Below are 22,419 nucleotides of genomic sequence, written 5' to 3' on the forward strand. Positions count from 1 at the left end.
AAGATCTGGCTTCATTACCAGTCTTTTCGTTATCTTGCAATTTTATGATTTTACAGTTATGCTTAGTCATACAGTTAGACTAATATCAGGCCTAAAATTATTGATTCGAGGTGGAATTGGACCACAAAGTTTGGAATTGTCGGCATCTAGATCTGTTGGAGGAAATGCGGTTAGATGAAGATTCATTCAGTTAGGTATGAAGTATTAGATTAGATTGCTCGTTTCTTGTTAACTGTTAAAGGTGGGCTATCACGCAAACATTTTTGTATTATTAAACCAATACTCTTGTAAGATTTCCATCAACCATTGCGATTACTTTCGTTGATGAAGTCTTAACGTAAGATAGAAAAATAAACCGTAACGCGATGAATAATTTGCCCTTTGCAAGAAGTAGGCCTTACAGCAAATAAAATTGCATTTTCCGCAACTAAATTATCCTTCCAATTTTCTGTTACACGATCAGACAAAATTGGATTGGAGGCGAATTTTCCACATCACTGGACATGGTATCTGAAAGTGAGTTTGTATCAACTCAGTTCATGTGACGACTGATGGAGATGAGTAACCATTGGTTATTTGTTTCAATATGATTGTACACGAAATTTACATATGGATCGCCATGTTATTATGTTGTTAGTTTTCTTGCTCATGTCCATTTCCATGGTAATATATTGTTATAAAAAAATCGCTCTTCTCATCAACTACTGGACCAATTGCTTCAAATTTCCGGTGTGTCCAGATTGCATTTTCCGCTTAACGACTATAAATTTTATTTATTTCTCAAATTTCTGTGGGCTTACAGGATTTGTATTTTTGCGATGACGTCATCAACGATAAAAATTACAAACCTTGTGGCGGTAGTCTGCTGTGACGTATTGCATACACGGGCTACTCGTTTTGGCTTTCGTGTCGCTATATATATATATATATATATATATAAAGCATCGCTCTCTCATAAGTAATATGCTGCACTGTTACTTGTTGGTTCATACTGCTGTCTCCCCCATAAAACTCTGTTTGCCGTTTTCCACCATGATATTATAACGAGCTTTTTGTTTATATTTCAGTAAGTAAGTCATTATATTTTCTCGTGTCAAATCATGATTTATTTTTAAAAATCGAAACTTTAAAATTCATTTTTTTTCGCTTATTATTTAACGGGCATAATCAGAATCCGATGTTTGTGTTACCGAAATCGCATTGTGCAATTGTCACCATATAAAGGCGTTCAGGCATGGCTTGTCAGAATAATCTCACCCTAAAGTAAAATTATCAGCATCGTTTCCTCTCGCACCTCGCTTTGTTTTTCTTATTACCTTATTTTTTGGTTGTTTTGCCTTTTTCTTACGTCAAGTAGTCATGTGATTCCTAATAACCAATGAAAAGGCATCTTCAGTTCGCGATCTCCTCCGCTCTTGGTTTCTTTATTATAATCACGCTTTTTTCTTGCCACGTCAATATTTGTCTGTGCCGAGGCGGTCTTTTCAAATTTGACGCCGTCGGGTAAGCGCTGATTTTATTTTCCAGATTTTTTTACGTTTAGTGGTTCATGTGCATCATTGTTTCGCTAGCCCAACGCCTGTATTACCTTACAGACATTTTAAGATTGTTAAAGCTATCCAAATAGACCAAACTTGGGCCTGTATATACTACTTATTCAAATGTCTACAAAGTGGAATTTTGATTACAAGTTATGAAATTGGTGAGATGAAATCCTAATCGGAAGATGCCATGATTATTAGAGATAAACTTTATTCTTCATTCAGGTCGTAGCGTACTACTGAATGATTCTGGTATGTAATTATTGAATTAAAGACGACGGCGTAAACAAATGGAGGCGATCGACAAGAGAACATTCAAGTTGGAATAAGTAAAACTTTATTTACGTTTTGGTTAAATTCCTACCCTATTTTTTCTTTTATCTCATGTTATTTTTTTTTCATTTTATATGTTGCATCTTATCTAAATAATATATTTCAGATCGTGTTATGCGAACTGACTGGATGTCTGGGATGTAAACAAGCTGCTAATGTTGACATCGGGAACTGCTAGAGCGGAACAGAAGCTACTATTAAATAAATATTCAGTAAATTAGGAATTTCAGTTAGACCATAATATAGCACTAATCTGATATTGAAGAGAGAATTTGTGCAAAAACCCGGGGAAGATATGGTTGCGCAAAGATGTTTGAACCATTTCATATGCAAGATCTACATCGTTGTTGAATTGAAAACCCGGCGAAGATGCGGTTGTGCAGAGATGTTCCGGATATAGTACGGGGGATTTTATTTGCTTTTTATTTTTGGCTTTTTATCTGTTTCTCATGTGTTATGTTCATTCTCTCATAATCTAGCGTTTTTCTTTACAACCGTATTTCTGAGTCTTTTACAGCCATACTAATGCAGTTAGTTAAGACTATGTTTATGCTTACAATTGTTGATTCAAATGTCAACGAAGTGGACATTTTGAAGTGGAACGAAAATAAAAGTTACAATGACTGGATGACTACTAACTATAAAATAAATAATATTAGTTAGGCCGTAACATGGTATTATGGCGATGATTGTTGTCAAATTCACGAATTGAAGGCTCACGGGAGACGATCAAGGATTGATAAGGTAACTGCTAATTCATTTAACGCCATAAGTGCACAAGCGCGGGCAATATAATACATATATACTGTAGTCCTGGAAGTTTTATGATTTCGTAAGTGTCATTGTATTGTCTTAATGTAATTCACTTTACATAAATCTGATTACATATGAAGGTTTTATACTAATGGGCTCTTGCGCTGAGAAACGTACATTTGTTGGGGACTGGTAAAGTTTAGTGCCACAATCCTAACCCCCATCGGAGAAATGATCTTGCTTTCTTTACAGCTCTCGTTTCTTTGCAGGCGATATATGTTTTTTTTTTATAGTTATACGCTTATTTAATGCAGTTAGAATAATATTAGGCATAAATTTATTTATTTGGGGTGGAATAAGATCAGAAATTCTGGAATTGTGGGCATCTGGGATCAGATGGAGGAAAGGCGGTTGAACGAATATATATTCAGTTAAGTATGAAGTATTAGATTGGTATTGATGGATGTGCATCTGCAGTCCTATTGAAGTCGTTCATTCTTCCAACTTTCTTATATTGTAAAACCAATACCCTTGTAATAGTTCCATCAACCATAGCGATTTTTTTCTTAATGAAAGCGATAAGTAAGAAAAAACCGTATTACGCAATAAGTAATTTGCCCTTCGTGAGAAGTACGCAAGGCCCTATTTCACGACTTATAGCAATTGCGAAGTTTTCCACTACTGAATTACCCTTTCAATTTTATGTTGCAGTAATATACACGTGCAGACGAAAGTGGATAAAAGACGATCGTTAGCATAACTGGACATGGTAGATGTAAGTAAGTTACCATCAACACAATCGTTAAACATGGACTCAGGCCATGCGACGCCTGATGGACATTGTATTTTCCGCTTAACGACAATTAATTTTATTTATTTTTATTATTTCTCTGGGCTTATGGGATTCGTGCGATGACGTCCTTGTGGCGATAGTCTGCTGTGGCAAATTGCATACACGGACTACTCATTTTGGCCTTTGTTTCTATAGATTTGAGCATCTCTGCCTCACAAGTAATTTGCTGCACTGTTGCTTGTTTCATGCTACTGTCTCCCCCATAAAACTTGTTTGCCGTTTATCACCATGATATAATAACGAGCTTTTTGTTTATATTTCAGAAACTTGGAATCTGTGATTGAATTTCTTCACGTTTTCATTTGGGAAGCAAGAGGAGTCTTAAATATAAGAAAATATGTAAGTAATTATATTTTGTTGCGTTTCGCATCATGATTCATTTTTAAAACAAACTTCAGAATTAATTTTTTTTCAAATAATATTTAACGTGCATATTCAGAATCCGATGTTTATGTTACCGAAATCGCAGTGGGCAATTAGTCCTTAATGTATTTAATGCAAGCTGAAAACTGTTTATGAAATCAATGTAGTATTTCGCTACGTCTGAAACAAAAACAAGTATGGATTAAACAATATAAATTAAAATTACCTTCAAAAGTTTTCAACGTACAATGTTAATGCAGTGGTTTTATTTTACTTCAGAAATTGTCAATCAGTGCTTGAAAGTATTCAATGCAAGCGAAAGGTATATGCAAGTTGTATATGTTTCTTCTCTGATCTGGCTGAAATCATTAAGTAGTTTTTTTTTTCAATTCTGCTGGGATATTTCTGACTCGACAATTTCTTCCGATAAGACGTCCCTCTCGTACGGCTACCAGTACATGTCGGGTATGGGAATAGTTAACCAGTTTTAGTTTTGGATGCATGAACTCGATAGCGGAGGTAACTATAACCGACCAGCTGTTACGTAAACCACCTCGAGTCCAGAAATCCTATCCAACATAACTTACCCCAACATGGTTGAAACATACCAGAGTATTTAACGATTCTCGTGACTTGTTGAGTTTTTGTTAGTTATCTAATGCGGAATTGTGCAATGTGACGAGTTTACACGCACCTTGCTTTGTTTTTCTTGTTAGTTTGAAATAAATTTTTGACTGTAGAATTTCTTGCTCGCAAATTCGTCCTCAAAAGTAAATCAAATTTTTGTTTTTCTTGTGAGGTTGAAGTAAATTTTCGACTATAATTTCTTGACCGCCATTTTATCCTCCAAGTAGGCCAAATTCAGTCCACAAGATAGATTTGAGTGCGATGTCGAGTTCAGTAATTACTCAAGCATATACGTATATATATAAAATTCTTCCAACAAGTATTAACTGCAAATAACAAATTATAAGGCGAAAGTATAAAAACACATTAAAATACGTAAAAGGAACGTGGATATCCAAAATAATGATTAAATCTAACAGTTATATTTTTAATTGGTTTAACGAATTCTTAAAAAGTTGTCTACACGCCGCACTGCTCTACGATCAGCAACTATTCCTATTAAAGACCGATATCTAACTTTCATTTTATCATATACAGATTCTGTCCTGATCTCACGCGACGACGGATCTCACGAATCGTCTCTTGATTTAGGTAATTTTATAACTGCGCGGAGAAGACGATTGTTTTTTATCTAGAATATTAAAATAGTCTCCCATAGCTGTGAATTCCGAATGTCGTGTCATTTAATAAGCAGTCTCGTGTACTCTAAGTGTTAAAGCACGTTTGCCATTGTTGAAAGAAGTTCTAAAATCCAGTTCACGGGTCATCAGATTCAGTTCACGGTGGCTAGATTATGACGAGTTTACAAGTTATTATTCCTTATTCCAGTTAAAACCCGTGTGATAAATAAGTAACTTAAATCGCATTTTTTTGCCTCGTTCATTGCTGCTTTTTCTCCGAATATTCTATTCTACACCTACGGAAATAAACTGTAGTTGCGATTTTCATATGCGGTTAAAGTCGTCCACGCATATGTGGACATACACATCGTCTTGTTGTTGTGAAAACAATCTCCTCTATTACCTACTAAACGAATTTAATTTTCAGAAATTCAAGTGAGCTCTTAATTCGTTTGTGCGATGCAGTTAACATATCAAAATTAAAATTTCGCACCTTGTGAGGTTGACGTCATCAAAGCAACTTAGTTTTGGTTTTCGTGTTCATATTAGAGATGTACCGATACCACTTTTGTCACCGATACCGATACCGATACGCCGATACTACAAAAATGCCGATATTCCGATACCTATACTATGTAATTATTACTTAATTAGGTGTGCTGTGTAGGGCAGACGGGTTAAAACAATGGTTTTTGAGCGTTATTCATAGTACACATTATTTCAGATCGATAAAAAAGATATATCACATAATATGAAATTAATGTTTAGTATCCATATGCTTTAACTGATTAAGATACATTGCACAGTAACGCTAGTAATCTCGGTGTTCAATTAGAAAACTCATAAGCCGGGATGTCCAATTTGAATTTAATGTTATTATCGCGACCTTCGAATATCGTTATTCGTGTTTAAAAAAATATCGAATATCACCCACACATTCTAGCGCCGCCGCCCTATCTTCAAATTAAAAGCATTTTACAAATATTTTATTTCGTGGCTAATCTAAATCGTCGACGCAATAAGTCAAAGCCAACATGAAAGAATATCAATCAGCACCGACCAAAAGAAGGCCTACCTATAACCGTCGAGGATGTTTTTTTACTTTACTATTTTATATTATTATACGATTGCTATCATATATTTTGAGACAGTCTAGGGCTAGGCGGTCATGTCAATATATCTATAAAGGTATTGTGTAGTTAAAAAATTAATACCTGCGTAGAGGGATAATTGTGTCGGAATTTAGTTTATCGATGTTGACGGACTAAATGACACTCGTACTTGACGACAAACAGTCTATATTTCTTCATAATTACTATGTAATATTATAAATGTCAATATAAAAATTTGACAGCGAAAATAGCCAAATTAGATGAGCTAGTTTGGCTGATAAATAGCTAAAAACACGTGCATCCTATTCTCTCGCAAGGGTGGGGACATGTATGGCTCATAGCTCACGATCTCTCGAGACAAAAAATAAATTAAAAAGTAGTATTCCAACTTATCTTTTAAAACATTCTGGCCATATCAAAAAGGTAAATATATCGGAAATATCGGCCTTAATCTAACCGATACCGATACTTGGCCGATACCGGAAAAATGACCGATATTGCCGATACCGATACCCGATACCGATACATCGGTACATCTCTAGTCCATATATTCAAGCATCGCTCTCAAACGAATTATATATGTATTTTATAGTTTAATCGTATTACCTTAAACGAACAATGTCCAATCTCTTTTTTGTATTTTAGTTGCGTTGTGGATTGCAAGGTCAAAGAAGAGATCAACAACACCAAGAAATGGCCATCTTAATAGTATTTTAAGATATGAATCATGTATTTCAATTTTTTTATAGCAATCCATGCACCCATGTTTGTCAAATATCAATGCATGCCCCAGCAGTGACGTATCTACGTGAAAAGAAGCCCATGGCAAAGTTTAAAAATGCGCCCCATTGATCGCTGACTTGACAATTTTTAACGACTGTTCGTTTATTTGAGATTAACATTTACATTTATTTGAGATTTACATTTAACGTTATAAGTGAATACGAGATTAATTTCTAGTTCGATCACATTTTTTAAGAAATTAATCAGTTCTTTATCAAATTTAACGTATTTAACAGTATTTAAAAAAAAACTAGTTTGATTAATTGTTTCCGATTTAAAAGTTAAATTTTATTAGGTTATGTCCATAGCCGCAGGTATGCCACTGGGACCCGGGTATCTACCCAGAATTTAATAATTCATTTCGCGTCTGGCCAGTGTCTGATCATGGCAGGAAATTTTGGAATCTTATTGCCGCTCTTTCTAATACTATCCGTACCTGCGTTCCAATTAGTAACTCGAAACCTATTCTACAATTTTCTAGGCACTGAATGTGTTGTTATTTTAAGTGTAAATTCTCCAGATTATATTTTTTATAGTCTTGCACTTGGTGAAAGTAAGTAAGCTGAATGTTTCGCAATATTTTTTCCTCTTTTATTCTCGCGCTAAAGGAATAATAAAATTATTCAAGCAATATCCTTTTCTAGATGCTTTTGGGTTGTCGGGATATGGGTTTTGTTGAGAAATATTAGGTCACTAGAGCTGTGGAGAAGTTGAAATGTCTCTACTCTAGTACAGGGCGCGCCGCGATTTTGTGATTGTGTAACGGTATGACGTCACCTGTTTATGACGTCACGGCCGAGCAGCGGTTATTTGGGGCCCGCTGGCAGCGGATCCGGGCCGAAACGACGCAATTTTTTTTATCTCTGGCCGACCATTGGCCATAAATAAATCGAGTATAATTGGTAAAAAGTATCCACGATCATGCTTGATCATACATGATCTGAATGAAAATGTCGAAATTCACTATTTTCCAAGGTCTGACCCTTCGATTTCCTTCATTTTGGGTTTTTTATCGTCTCACTACTAGAGTTTCATTCGCAATCTTGTTCTTTGAGTCAACCTCCCAGTGACGACATACACTTGAAAAGCTGATGTTACACACTCGCGGGACTCAAACTTTGGTCGCCGTGAACAAATTTATGATTTACACAGCGCCTTTACCAGCTAGGCCACTTCAGAACTCATGGACAAAGATCCAAGTTCTAATATTTATTTATCATCTCAAGCGACTTGTAAAAAAAATTAGTAAGTCATTTAAGATAATTGATGAATATTAATTAGAACTTAGATCATGTTCCTCCTTGGCCAAGTTGGTAAAGGCGGTTGAAATACCTTTCATTTGTTCCTGGTGGCGAAAGTTGGAATCCCGCTAACTAAATATATCCTATCAATTTCGTGTCATCACTAATTGGATGACGCAGATATCTAAAATACAAAGAAGGCTTTGATCTGAAAGACTCAAGAATACGCGAAAATGAAGAAAATCAAAGGGTTCAGAACTTGGAAAAAGTACATTTCTGAAATTTTCATCCGGGTCATGTATGAGCAAGCATGATTGTAGATAAATTTTTGTAATTATACTCGATTTATATATGGCCATTGGTCGGCCAGAGATTAAAATTTACGCACCGTTTCAGCGCCGGCCTGCCCCAAAATGCCGTTACTCGGTGTGACGTCATATTTTAATGACGTCATACATATCACCCGCCCTTTCTACACCAAGATGATCGCTATAGTTTATCAAAAGCAATACCTATTCAAAACCTGACAAACCAATCCCACACGCAGAGCCAGCATGGAAGTATTCACATTGGTTATATTTATTAAATATCCATTGAGAAAAAGGAATCAAACTTAAAATAACACAAACTGCAAAGATTCCGGCACAGAACGAAATTTGAGACAGAGCATAAGCTGCGTTTCTTTGAAGACTCACAACATACCTTATTCAAAAAAAAATCTCGTTTACAAAGAGAAAGAGAAATTAGGATATACTTATTATAAATCCACTTTTCAGTGCAATTAGTGGCCAATTAACACTAATATAAACTACACCAAATAAGACGTGCCGCATTGCAGTCACAACTTAAAGAGAGTTACTCGTTTTAGACGACAGTCAAAGAGGTGATAATCAATACTATCCCAAACCATTACCCACCATAGCCCACGTTGGTAATCTGTCGTGGGGTGAATATCAGGATCGGCTAAGCAAGCGCTGACCTAAAACCCGGGTAATGAGCTATAATTAAAAAAAAAATGAAAATACAGATTGTACAATTCTTAAACACTCGCGCTATCAAGATGAAACTGCCATCGTACGTCTGCTTCTTTTGAGATGAATATCTTTCCAGTTTGGTCCAGAAAGTACCTGAAATATATAAAACTGATTTAACATGGTGCTTTCACACGACCGCTCAGAATGATTTTAACATTTTAACTTCTGGACTAAAATTGCTACCCAAATTACACTTACAGATTCTATAATAAAAAAAATATTAGATTATAATATCCATTCTTGAGATTGAATAACACTTCGAAAAAGAATCACTTGGGATTCGACAGCAAAAATTTACCGCATTCGACTCCAAAGACAGTCGTGAGTAGGGATCTAAGTTCCGAAAATTCCCAGTGAGCAATTTATCAAATTTCACATAACGATAATATATGAATAAAAAATACCAAAAAACGTCTGATTTAATCTCGGTTGGAAAGGTGGCACTCTTTCTGCGATATTTAGTGGTTCACAGTAATACGTCGACACCCAACACGCAGTATAATAGATACATCGATTTAGAAGTCACCAACTGTAGCTATCGCGAGATTCGATAAGGATACGATTTTTGGAAAATATGCGAGTGGGACATTTCGTTCCGACTTCGTCTCCATATATTTGAGTATTGCTATCTTGTTTCTTCAGAAACTCATTTTGCATTCGTACGCCTGCTATATAAAAGATGCATTTGGTGTAAAAATATTTTGGTGAGACATAAGAAAGATAATACCAGTATAGTAATGTTTTTCAGCGCTTACAATTGTAACACGCAATAACACAGTTGTGTAAAAAGTTGGTAGAAAGAAATATTTGGTGCTGTATTTCTACACCAACTTTGTTTGTGTAGAACAAATTATGGTTACGATCGTTTACATTGAAAAACAAAAACTCATGGAAAAACGCAAAACCATATACGCCTGTGCTTCCAATAAAGTTATTTTTCATAAAATAAAAGATAACATATTCGACCCACCTGTACATTTACATCAGGGGTCGGCAACCTACGGCCCGGCCCCCGGCCCACGATTATATTTTTTACGGATAGGAATTTACGTGTAGACTAAATTTTATTATAACGTCACAAGTATATAGTTCACAATTACTCGCTTAATGAGGCTATAATTTAATTATAATTTAGATTAGACAAATGGCAACAATACGCAGAAAAGTTGAGGCTAAGTGCAAATGGTTTAATGGCACAAAAAAAATTCAAATGGTTAGTCTTCGCGCGCTGCTGACAATTTAATTTCTGATCTGTTTTATAAAACGTGATTCATCGGTCATCGATTCGATTTTTGACTTTCTAAAAAATATGTGCGGCCCGCCAATGACTTACAACCTTTAATTTTGGCCCGCGAGCGTCAAAAGGTTGCTGACCTCTGATTTACATCGATCAATTGTAACATTTAACATTTAAGCGGTATCTTTGATCTTCGCAAAGCCCTGTCATCAGATTGAAAATTATAAAATATTTGCTTCATAATCGAGTTATGATAAAACTATAAATGTCAGATGTTGCAACATTTTTACAAAACTACCTACCTTTCCATTTACATCGATCACTTATTCCACCATCAGCCGTGACAATATCATATATGTCGGTCGACTTTTTCTTCACCTTTAAGCCTGTTGATTTAAAAATAATAGTTGTGACTTACTTTTTAGCGGTGATACAAAGTTGTTGTGCATAGTAGGAAAATGATAAACAATAACACTTTTTAACCCGGATTACAACTTACAACAAATTTAACTAGAAAACAAGATTTGATCCATAAAGAATAACATTGCAAAAACGCGTAAATAAATGCACTCGAAAGGTATATATATAAGAAAAGACACCATGCTGAAATCTATATTCATCATAAAACGCTTAAAATTCAGAATATGACTGTAAAAATGTGCTACCTAATTGTATCGGAATAGATTATTACTTATAAACTTTCAAGCTCTAGCTTAGTCTAATGAGAATGTAGAATGAGAATAAACTGACTCATTCAAGTGCAGTTTTAAGTATTCTGTGGTGTCTGCAGCTGCCGCAAAACCATGGCGGTATTTCCATAACATGGCCGCTACGGCCAAACCTATGGCGACTGACTTTTTACCTGCCACAAACCGATGACGAGCTGCCGTTACCGCGGCAGCAAATTGAAAACCAATGGCAGGTAAAATTTTGCTGCCGTAACCACGGCAGGTGGGCCGTAAAGACAGCGCTGTCCCTTATGGTAACAAATAGTGGGCAAGTTTGAACGTTCTTCTTATAAATACAGTTTTGATTGATTTGGGGTTATGGTTTGAGTAGATATAATTCCGCATGATCAATTAAAATCTGGTACATTAGTTTGTGAATATACCGTTAATACTAATACCTGAATAGCGCTAAAAAAAACATGGCAAGAGCTGCGCGGTTCGTTCGTGGCAGGAGCTGCCATGAAGTGGTAAAAACTGCGCCTCGACTTAATTTAATCCTCACCTTTCCTGCCTTAAACTGCGTACGCGGAGACGAACTTACGCTACCACACCCTGAACTGAAGTGTGGCACGCGCGCCAAATATTTTTCTAAGGTCGAACGAGAAGAAAAAGGAGTATTATCAAAAAGAGAAACAAGGAGAGGAGTTGTCATTCATAATAAAGAAACTGTAATCTCTTTCTCACCCTGATCAGTGACCAATGATTGTTGTTGATTACCCGACGTGGAAACTTTATGAAGACAACTATTTGTTTGTTATTCTCGTCGTATTTTGTTATACCCTCAGCCTTAACGTGAAAAATGTTTTTGTTCATAAAAAGGCATTAATGACGTTTACGGGACTTCACCCCTTTAGGTAATTATAATCGGAATTGAACTTATGCAACGTCTGTTGACATGGCCTAGGCAGGGATGGCGAACCATTGACCCGCGGGTCACAAAGTGACCCACCGCGTTTTGTCGGTGACCCGCCAAGGCACGAATGAAATAAAAACATACTAACTTGTAAGTGATAAAAATTGATAAAACCGGCTTCAAACAAATTTAACAGTAAGTAAACTACATAATGTAACGTCAGTTAGGCAGCCAGACCTGCGAACGCTCAAATTCAAATTTCTGGATCGGTATGGTAATTTTCAGAACTCCCAATCTTGGACGCACGTGTTCACCCCTGTATACCTCTAAGCAGCTATTGGCTGTTATATCGTTTATGACAAAACAATCAATTTGATCTGTTCATTTCTCGCAACGTCTCGTTACAGCAGTGGTTCTCAACCTGTGGTACGCGGGGGCTTAAGTGGTACGCTTTGAATTATTGCAATAACCGACTTTTGAGGTGGCTAAAATATGGCAGACACGCTTTCTATTTATCTCCCATTACTGAATGTATTCGCTGAATAGTTTATAGCGTTACCAGTCCTTCTCTTTAATGAGCGTTCTCGCCCGCTACTGCCCACCTAAAAAGAAACGAGACGGGCATATTTTTGCCCGTTTTACGTGTTACGTCCACAATGCATCACCATTGAGAAATTGGCAGCAAAGGGAGCGTTCGGACATCGGAGGGGTGGTCGACGCGTGTCGAGATACCCTGATAGATCCTAGATACATCATAAATAGGTTACTATTACTGACTGATGTATGTGTTGGCTGATCGGCATAATCTTGACTTTTGAGTCTAAATAACTTGAAGACTAGGTTAGGCAGTTCCGGATAGCGCTAGTGCCGACCGAAGTGTATTTGTCCGAGTTTTGCGATAATTCAGTGGTGACGATGATTAGAGCCGACGATAAACGACGCAAATACTCTCGTGATTTTTCACGCAATTATTACGTTGTTACTGCATATAATTAATACGTTGAATCTGTGCATGAAGCTCTAAAAATGGATGTAGTGCCACATAAAATACTACCATAGAGCGTTTCTTGTGCCATTGTTTCCCGCCACAAAAGCGGTTTTGTCGGTGGTATGCGGCCATGGTAAAAACACAAAAGTGGTACGCGGTCAGTAAAAGGTTGAGAACCACTGTGTTACAGCGTTCATTCACATGAACTAAAAAGGCACTGCAGACTGTTTAGTTTAGGGTATACGAAAACTAGATTCTACTTCGCATTCATCAGTTTCTCGCCTACAATGTCGTGGAGGAAACAAAATCTGTTAGACTCAAAATAAGAACCTAGAAATCTGAAACAACAATGGGGCAGTGTGAAAGTACCTTAATCTGGTTGAAAGCCAATCGAAAAATATAACTCTATCAGAGTGGAATTCCCTCCAAACTCTTTGGCGCGCAAAATAATTTGCCGCATCATTCTAAACGTTTTTGGGTAATTTATAATATGCGTGTTTTTGTACACGAATTTCATAAAATCGAGTGTCATTAACAGTCCAGTAGTCTCTGGTTGAAGTGCTGCATAAATAAAGCCCGAAGCTACACAACACCAACCGAAGCTTATAAGATTTGAAAGATAGGATGCAGCAGCAAGTTTCGTATAGACTATAGATGCTAACATTGATTAACTATTTGTGACCCACACTCTTCTGTTCCGTGATAAAAATATAATTTTTGACCCATTCGTCGAAGAAGGTTCGCCATCCCTGGCCTACAGTCTACAGAACTTCATGTCGTCCAAACTGCGTGATATCTTCAATGATTTGATACAAAAAGCTTTTAATTGAATAGGTATACATATACAAAAATGATACTTCAACGCAACAATATGTTTTGCGTTTCTAATAACTGTTGAAACATTGAGTCAGTTCTTTAATATATCTCAACCCGGTTTGTTGTTTTCTAGTCAGTATTTTTACTTTATTTTATACATCTGTGAGGGCAAAATCAATAGTATAAATCATCGAACCATTAAGTCGAGGTCACAGGTCATCCGAGAATTGTGTGAAGTCTGAGCCCGACGTCGAGTTAATCTTTTATTAAGCCTCACTGGAGGTTGGTTCGTGGCGAATCCCAGGCAAGTGATCTGATTATCATATATAGTGAAGGACTCTTTTGATCTGCCAAAAAATATTTGCGCACACTAATATTAGTCCTGATGAAGAACTTGTAACTAGGATGATTTGCATTTATTTACAACCGCAAATAATTATTTTTTAAACGTTCCGAGTTTTATCTGATGAATTGGTGAGCATTTTCATGGTCTCGTGCACATTTTCAAAATGGCTGGATCTCACTTTACTATTTTGGAAAAGGGTACACTTAAAAATTTCTTGAAGATTTATACAACCTAGTCTTTCAAGTCCAGCAATGCTGATTGTCCTGCAAATATTGCTTCTTAATTTTTGAGGAGATATGATACTTAAACCGCAATATCTGATGATATCACTTGCTTTTAGAAAGTCCGAGGAATTGAGTTGCTTGACTCAAAAAAAGGATTCGTGATATAGCAATTTCGCTAGATTGTCGCTTTTAATTTTCAGTACTGCTCAACGTTATTTCTATATTTATCACGGAAAATCTAATGTTGGGTGTTTTTTGCTCAAGTGAAAAAATTAAAATAACTCTGACTGATTGAGTGACAAGCGCAGAAGGGACACAGCGAGGTGCTTCCGAAGTATTCTTACCAAGATGGCGCACAACCTGAACATAGTATGTGTACCAGGTTGCGGTTCAGGTTGTGCGTCATGTTGGTACGAATACTTCCGGAGGGCCCACAACGGAAAGGATAAGGGCAATTTTCGCAGTACTCGAAACAACATAGCCCAGACAAATATTTTTAGTCTGGTTTAATCGCGTCTCGTATCGCAGCAAAAAATAAATAAAAACGTTCGATAATGCAAAGGTGTTTAAAATTTTCAAGAAATCGGATTGTACGGATGCAAACTGAAGGAATTACATTATTTTAAAGAGATTATATAGCAGTTGATTTTGTACCGTTTATATTTCGAAGGTTAACACAAATAAATACAGAAATAAAATTGCTGCAAACCATATACACGAAGCTGGATATTATAATGAATTGCTACGGCCGCGGGCCAAATCCGGCCAGTTGAGCAATTTAATTTAGTTTTTGCAAAATGCTTATTGTTTTCCACTTTTGCATTCGTAAAACAGTAAATATTGTTCATAAAATGTAACTTTTACGTCACACTTAGCCCTGGTCCAAAAACCTCGCCCACCCCTGGTCTAAATGGACCGAGTTTATTGCATCGTCATTATCGTCTGCGTATATCAATTTTCAGAGTTATGAAGTCCTGATAGTCTGACCCAAAAGTCTCATAATCGGTCTGAGGCGGCACTGATCACACATTTCATAGTGTCAGAGCTAGAATGAGTGTGTTCCAAATCCGTAGTTCGTCGAGTTCAGAATTATTACTGTAGTGGAGAACCGCATTTAGATTGTGACGTCACTTCTATGTTTGCAAAATAATCGATCTGAAAAAGAACAAGAGAGCTATGCTCAAATATATGGACACGCAGAGTCACATAATTTTGATGACGTCATAGCGAAAAAAAAAGTAATTGCCTTCTGGAGAAAATTTTTATCTTTAACCACTAAAAATTTCAAAGCAATTGGTCCAGTATTCGAAGAGAAAAGTGACTTTTTAAAAACGTGTCAAGCGGTACTGAGTTAGCAGTCAGGCAGCATCTTACCTGTACACTGTAGGCCATATACGGTAATTGATCACAGAACAGTTGTTCCCTTGCAAATTTTATGTTGTTTACACTTTAGGACAGATAATTGATCACAGAACAATTCTTCCCTTTCAAATTTTATGTTGTTTCCAGTAGACTCTCATGAAAATAAACAAATATAGTAGGCTACAAGTGCTACAACGCTTGCATTACTGCACTGGTAGGACCGTGAAAGAATAAGTTACGGTTATTTCATTGTGGTAAGACACCGGTACCGGCACCAGTACCAGTATCGTACTTACGTACTGAGCTACCAGTACCGGTTAGCAGTCAGCCAGCATCTTACCTGTACACTGTAGGCCATATACGGTAATTGATCACAGAACAGTTGTTCCCTTGCAAATTTTATGTTGTTTACACTTTAGGACAGATAATTGATCACAGAACAATTCTTCCCTTTCAAATTTTATGTTGTTTCCAGTAGACTCTCATCAAAATAAACAAATATAGTAGGCTACAAGTGCTACAACGCTTGCATTACTGCACTGGTAGGACCGTGAAAGAATAAGTTACGGTAATTTCATTGTGGTAAGACACCGGTACCGGCACCAGTACCAGTATCGTACTTACGTACTGAGCTACCAGTACCGGTACCGAACCTGTAGGTCTGATATTCCGTTCCGCATACGATAGGCTATAAAACTTGCATTGCAGCATTAGTAATACCGCGGAAGGAATAAGTCAATTTCACTGCGTTACGGTACCTGTATGGCAACTTACCAGTACCGACCTACAGTAGCTGTAGTACTGAGCAAGACAATCGATCGCGAAACCGCTTGAAATAAGTGTAAAACAGTGTTCCCATGAGTAAAAATAAATACCGCGAAATTTTGTATGAAATATCATATCTCATAAGATTCATATAAAATTTAAGAATAAACAAAAGTAATAGCCTTCTAGCGAAAAAATTAATCTTTAACCACTGAAAATTTCAAAGCAATTGGTCCAGTATTCGAAGAGAAAAGCGACTTTTTAAAAACGTGTCAAAGAACAAGAACAAGAACAAGAACAACAACAACAACAACATAATATTGAAACGATCGTTATGTCCACTACGTGTCCAATAATATCATTACATTAATTTCATGAAGTTGGATAACAATATACATTATGCGGCGCTCCTGAACTATGAGTACCTATAAGGAGGTAACTAATTTTGTTTGCCTACTTTACATCAATTTGTGTGAAGGGACTGAAACCTATGGACAGGAGGATATTCACTTGGCTAACAATGACAGTCCTCAAACTCGTAATAAAACTAAAACAAGGAAAAGCGGAACAAAATTATGGTCTAACTCTAACCTGGTACACATACTTCGGGTAGACACGGCTTTCTAGTAAAAGGTGTCTAATGTTCCTTCCACAAGTATGCGAAAACATTTTGTACAAATACAAAAACAGGCCTTTTTGTTGCTTTGTGTTACAATTTAGAACCTCATCTGTCACATTTAATGTCGTTCGTGTTGTTGTATTGTACATAAAGCATTATCCTTTCTCGTTGCTTAAGCACAGAAACTGATACGGCACAGGATGGGGGTCCGTCAGAATTACGATTTGCAAATAGGGGTCCGCGGCCGGAAAAGTTTGGGAAACTCTACGGCAGGGGTCGGCAACCTTTTGTCGTTCGCAGGCCAAAATTAAAGGTTGCAAGTCATTGGCGGTCCGCACATATTTTTAGAAAGTTAAAAACCGAACGGATGACTGATGAATCACATTTTTTCACGCAAATCAGATGTTAAATTTTAAGCAGCGCGCGAAGACTGACCCTTTGAATATTTTCTGCGCCATTAAACCATTTGCACTTAGCATCAACTTTTCTGCGTTTTGTTGCCATTTGTCTAACTTATAATTAAATTATAGACTCATTAAACGAGTAATTGTGAATTATATACTTGTTACGTTATAATATAATTTAGTCTACACGTAAATTCTTTTGCGTAAAGAATATAATCGATAAAACAGCCGATTTGTTAATTGTTACTATAATTCAGTGAATCGTCGCGGGCCGGATTATATTGCTCCGCGGACCGGATCCGGCCGTAGGTTGCCGACCCCTACTCTACGGTATCAAATACTAACAGGACTTCGAGAATCTGAGACAAAAAGTTCCCGATTCACTTCATATATGTGCCTTAGAGGTAAGATCGGGCCCAAGAATTCCAGCCAGACACAGGCCCGTGGGTATTAAACCTGACCCGACCCCGACTAATTAACTGGATTTGCAGGCCCAAGCCCGAAGCAAACCCAGAATTCCATATTTTATTTTGGAGTTCTTCGAATTATTATTGCAAGAGTTCAGTACAGTATGTGTCGTGTTGATGAGGCATGAGGCTTCTTCTGTTGCAGACCACGGTCTCTCGTGGCCAAAACGCCTCATAAAAAAGTCATGGCTAGAGGCCCGACCCGACCCGAACGTAATGATAGACATTTCAGGCCAGACCCGGACCGGGTGTGCCTTGGTTTTGTTGTTCATAAAGTATTGAATATTTGCTTTCTCAGAAGGTCAGCAGTGATGCTCGTGTTTATCAACAATTCAAGTACAATTTCATTGCAGATAAATCAACAGTCGTTCAGTCAACAGTCAAATATTCGTTCACAGTTATCAACGTGACCACTCGAGGAAGTTTTTTGACCTAAACCAAATTGAAATTGAAGTACCAACATAAGTTTTATCAGACGATTAGCGATGCCCTGTGCTTCATCAACAATTCAACGATCCTTTCATTGTAGGTATATATATCAACAATTTCATCATATACCGTCAACTCAACTCGAAATGAAGTGGTCAACTATTGGAAATTTATCAGGTAACAAAAATGGTTAGGCCCGGCCCCTGAAAAATAAAGGTTATAGACACAGCCTGCAAAATAAATGGTAGAAACGGTTAGACCGGACCTGCAAAAATGGTCGGATGCAGGCAGCCAAAAAAAACGGTTATACAAAGACTGCAAAAAATAAACGGTTGGACCCAGCTTGCCAAAAACGATTAGACCCAGCTGGTGCAAAAAAACGGTTGGGCGCATCACGCAAAAAACGGCTAGGCTCAGAGTTCGCAAAAAAACGATTAGGCTCTACTCGCAAAAAAAAACGGTTAGAGAAGCCCGCAAAAACGGTTAGAGCCAACCCGCAAAAAAAAATGGTTACAGCCAGCACGCGAAAAACGTATAGGCCCAGCTCGCCCAAAACTATTAGGCCAGCTCGCGAAAAAACGGTTAGGCCCAGTTCGCAAAAAACGATTAGACAAGTCTGTGAACAAACAGTTAGGCCCAGCTCACGAAAAACGGTTAGACAAATCACGTAAAAAAAAAAACGGTCAAACCCAGTCTGTAAAAAAGGGTTGGATGCCGACTTCAATACAAAAATGACAAAGATAGACATTAAAATGAACATGGTTAAAAAGGTAAATAAGTGTACAAATAGGCATTAAAAAGAGGTTAACGCGACCATGTCTCGTTCGTTACTTTTGGTTTATAAAATCCTCCCATTTCGTAAGCCGGGTTCAACAAAATCCATCAACATAATCAACTTAAACGGAGAATCTCCCTAAAGAATTGTGTAAAGTCGCAGCTCGTTGCAGCATAATTGAAAACCGATTGTCAACAAATCATCCTGAGCGATTTAGAGATGTATTCAATCATGATGTCCAGTTTCAACTTGAAATGTTACAACTCTCCACATGATTGAATTATTAAAAAAGCACCTGAAATAAATAAATTTTGTTTGATTATAGGAATGAAACTCACACTATTGCGTTGTTTCATACGCTACGATTCGAGTTCCTCAGTCACTAACACAACATTTTTAATATCCTTTATGTTTAACATCGGGTTTGTCGGCATCATACTTCCGTTCGCGCTAATTTAACCCTTAATGCACCTTTCTTGTGCATTCTTCCGTCCACCACGCGCCGACATTCCTGGGATCTCATCATCGAACGTCGATTTAACGATGCCTTAAAATATAAGAAATATAGTAAAAAAATGGCCAATGAAATGTAAAAATACACATCAGGAAGGGAAATATCGCAAATAGAGGATCACAGATAGGCGTAAATTGTATCTTCTCCCATCTGCTTCTTCCCTCTATGTGAGGAATCTCCGTAAAGCATGATTCAGATTTATCATATACAGTATATTGAATCAATGAATGCATTACATTTTAATTACGAATTTAATTATTTACGAAGTAGTGAAATAAATTACATATATATTCCGTCAATGAAACTTTTCAAAGAACATTGATTGCTATATTTGTACAAATTAAAGTTCTCCATAAGCCCAATTTTCGGAATATCATATTATTGGAAAAAAATCAAGTTGATTCACTAATTAAGCTGGACTAGCTAGAATTAGGTTATGATTCGGAAAAAATCTTAAAAATAATTAATGTTTGTTCATCATCTTTGATGATATCTGAAAATATAAAAACAGTGTTAGTTGACGAAATGATAGTTGATACAGAAGCAAACTTTAAGGAAAAGGGGAACACTAAAATATAACACAGAAAACAAAAATGTAATAAATAGAAAGTGCAGTACAGTTGTTTGCACGACACTGGACATAAGATGCCTTGCGTTTAAATGCACGACAATATGGTTTATGTCTCAAACACAATAACAAAGAAAAACAAAAGTTAACGTCTTGCATTTGATTGCACGACAGTAGGGTGTATGTAAATATGATATAAGACCAAGTTGATACATGATAAATGTCTTGCATTTTACCGCATGACATCACAAGTGTATGAACATTGTTTTGTCGCCAAGACAATTAACTGTGAAATAAATAGCTATGCACAAGTGTAAAAATATAACCTAGAAGTCGATTGGGAGAGAAAGAGTTTCAATCCCCTGACAAGATGTCTAGGAACCGTTACAGCATTCATTCTCCTAATGCGTCCCTATCACCGTGAAAAAGTAAATTATCAAACCCAGCTTGAAGTCACAATGGAGGACAACAGTGCGAGTGATAATTACTCCTCACCCTTATACATATTTATCCCTAACTTTAATTCTAACTATCCGGCCGTCCCAACCATCCATCTCAACATCCCAGCGAAAAAGATATTTGACCCTAGTTTGACGAAGTCTATTAAGCGAAGACCTGAGCTAATATTGCATTGAACGAAGCGTTCCCTACACATTCTAACCTGCCTAAGGTCAGCTCTTATTAACCAAAACTGTATTTGTGTGCGCGGGCGACTTCACTACGTTACGTTGAGTGAATTCTAGCTACATGGTGCAAGTACCAGGAGTTTAGGCTATCTAGATCGAAGAGCGGGCGTCAGCTGCCCTGCAATCATAAACGCGAACCCAAATATTGCAACTTATGAGTTTGTTTATGACTGCCGTACTAAACCCATAAATAAACTGAAAGCTGACCGGCCTAAAAACCCTAAGTTGCATGAAACCTAGAAGCAACATCTAAGAAGAATAGCAGACAACTTTGCATTGGCTCACAGTTGACCTAATCGTAATAATAAGTTAAATTTCAGTTCTAGATCATCGTTTGCTCTTGGTTTATGGGTTTACCTGCATAATTACAATTGTGTGTGTGCGACAATGCTTAAGTCATCAACTATTATTTTCCCCCAAGGTAACTACCTTACCAGAAGCTTAGTGCTACTGGGCTTGGCAATATTGAATCTGGGTTTGAAAACCCTATCAATATTAAACCAAGACTCCGCCTCTTTAAGTGCAATAGTAGCCAATTGTTTTCAAATGAATCCGAATATCGGACTAATCCATACAAATGATTCGGATTTTTTTCAAACAATTTCTTTAGAGAAATTTAAAACTTATTGCCATTTATTGCACCCGAGAGGATCTATTGTACCTTCCGAAGTCTTTCGTCTGCTTCGTCTCACAATTTGTGAGGCCCTGTATTATGGCCTAATATGCAAAGGGAAAAGCTCAAGTCTCATCCAAATATGTGCTTCATGTGACCGATATAATTTAGGAGACTTTGAAGCTTAATCCCCAGAATAAAGAATAAGAACCTATCGCCTTATCCAACTAATAATACATAATTCAGTGGAGTGTTAAGCCTAACCGAAACCCTTCTTTATTAAATTTGGTTGGTCAGAGTAGCAAATTTTGTCTAATTTCAAATATATCACATTGTAATTATGATGACAGAAAAGGTTTCGGCATTAGTAGAAGAAAAATGGTTAGTTTGCCTTATTCGGCTATTCCATATATTAATTGCATCAAATCGACCACGAACTATTATAGTGTAGATCGATAAATGAGAATGATGCCAAATAAAAGTCTAATCAGCAATTCATAATGATTAATATATGAATCATGTACACGCCCATAAAGAGCAGATCATCACTAAAAATCATTTGAATTCTTAAATTGCTATAATCCGCCGGACTGCGTTGTTCTTCGGTAAACATTTCTAACAAGAGAGCTATGCTCAAATATATGGACACGTAGCGCCACCCAGTGGCAATAATTTTGATGACGTCATAGCGAAAAAAAAGTAATAGCCTTCTGGAGAAAAATTTTATCTTTAACCACTGAAAATATCAAAGCAATTGGTCCAGTA

At 36.9% G+C, this 22,419-nt stretch overlaps 2 long non-coding RNA genes across 9 annotated transcripts; one reads left to right on the plus strand and one right to left on the minus strand.

Annotated features, from left to right (window-relative positions):
* Positions 1 to 1,508: 1,508 nt before the first annotated feature.
* LOC120328143 (uncharacterized) lies at positions 1,509 to 7,092 on the plus strand. Of its 7 annotated transcripts, XR_013477286.1 has the most exons (8): positions 1,509 to 1,702; positions 1,767 to 1,870; positions 1,981 to 2,618; positions 3,339 to 3,402; positions 3,744 to 3,819; positions 4,123 to 4,165; positions 5,008 to 5,061; positions 6,848 to 7,092. It is a non-coding gene; the product is annotated as an uncharacterized LOC120328143 (long non-coding RNA). The 7 variants fall into 7 exon arrangements; XR_013477287.1 differs by having other exon boundaries at positions 1,509 to 1,892; XR_005567614.2 differs by lacking the exon at positions 5,008 to 5,061 and having other exon boundaries at positions 1,509 to 1,870.
* Positions 7,093 to 8,787: 1,695 nt separating this feature from the next.
* On the minus strand, positions 8,788 to 11,827 carry LOC120328311 (uncharacterized). Of its 2 annotated transcripts, none has more exons than XR_013477339.1 (3): positions 11,624 to 11,827; positions 10,800 to 10,883; positions 8,788 to 9,353 (listed from the first exon to the last, which is right to left on the minus strand). It is a non-coding gene; the product is annotated as an uncharacterized LOC120328311 (long non-coding RNA). The 2 variants fall into 2 exon arrangements; XR_013477340.1 differs by having other exon boundaries at positions 11,728 to 11,802.
* Between the last annotated feature and the right edge of the window lie 10,592 nt (positions 11,828 to 22,419).

Source organism: Styela clava, chromosome 7 (assembly GCF_964204865.1).
Source record: "Styela clava chromosome 7, kaStyClav1.hap1.2, whole genome shotgun sequence".
Taxonomy (NCBI): Eukaryota; Metazoa; Chordata; class Ascidiacea; order Stolidobranchia; family Styelidae; genus Styela; species Styela clava.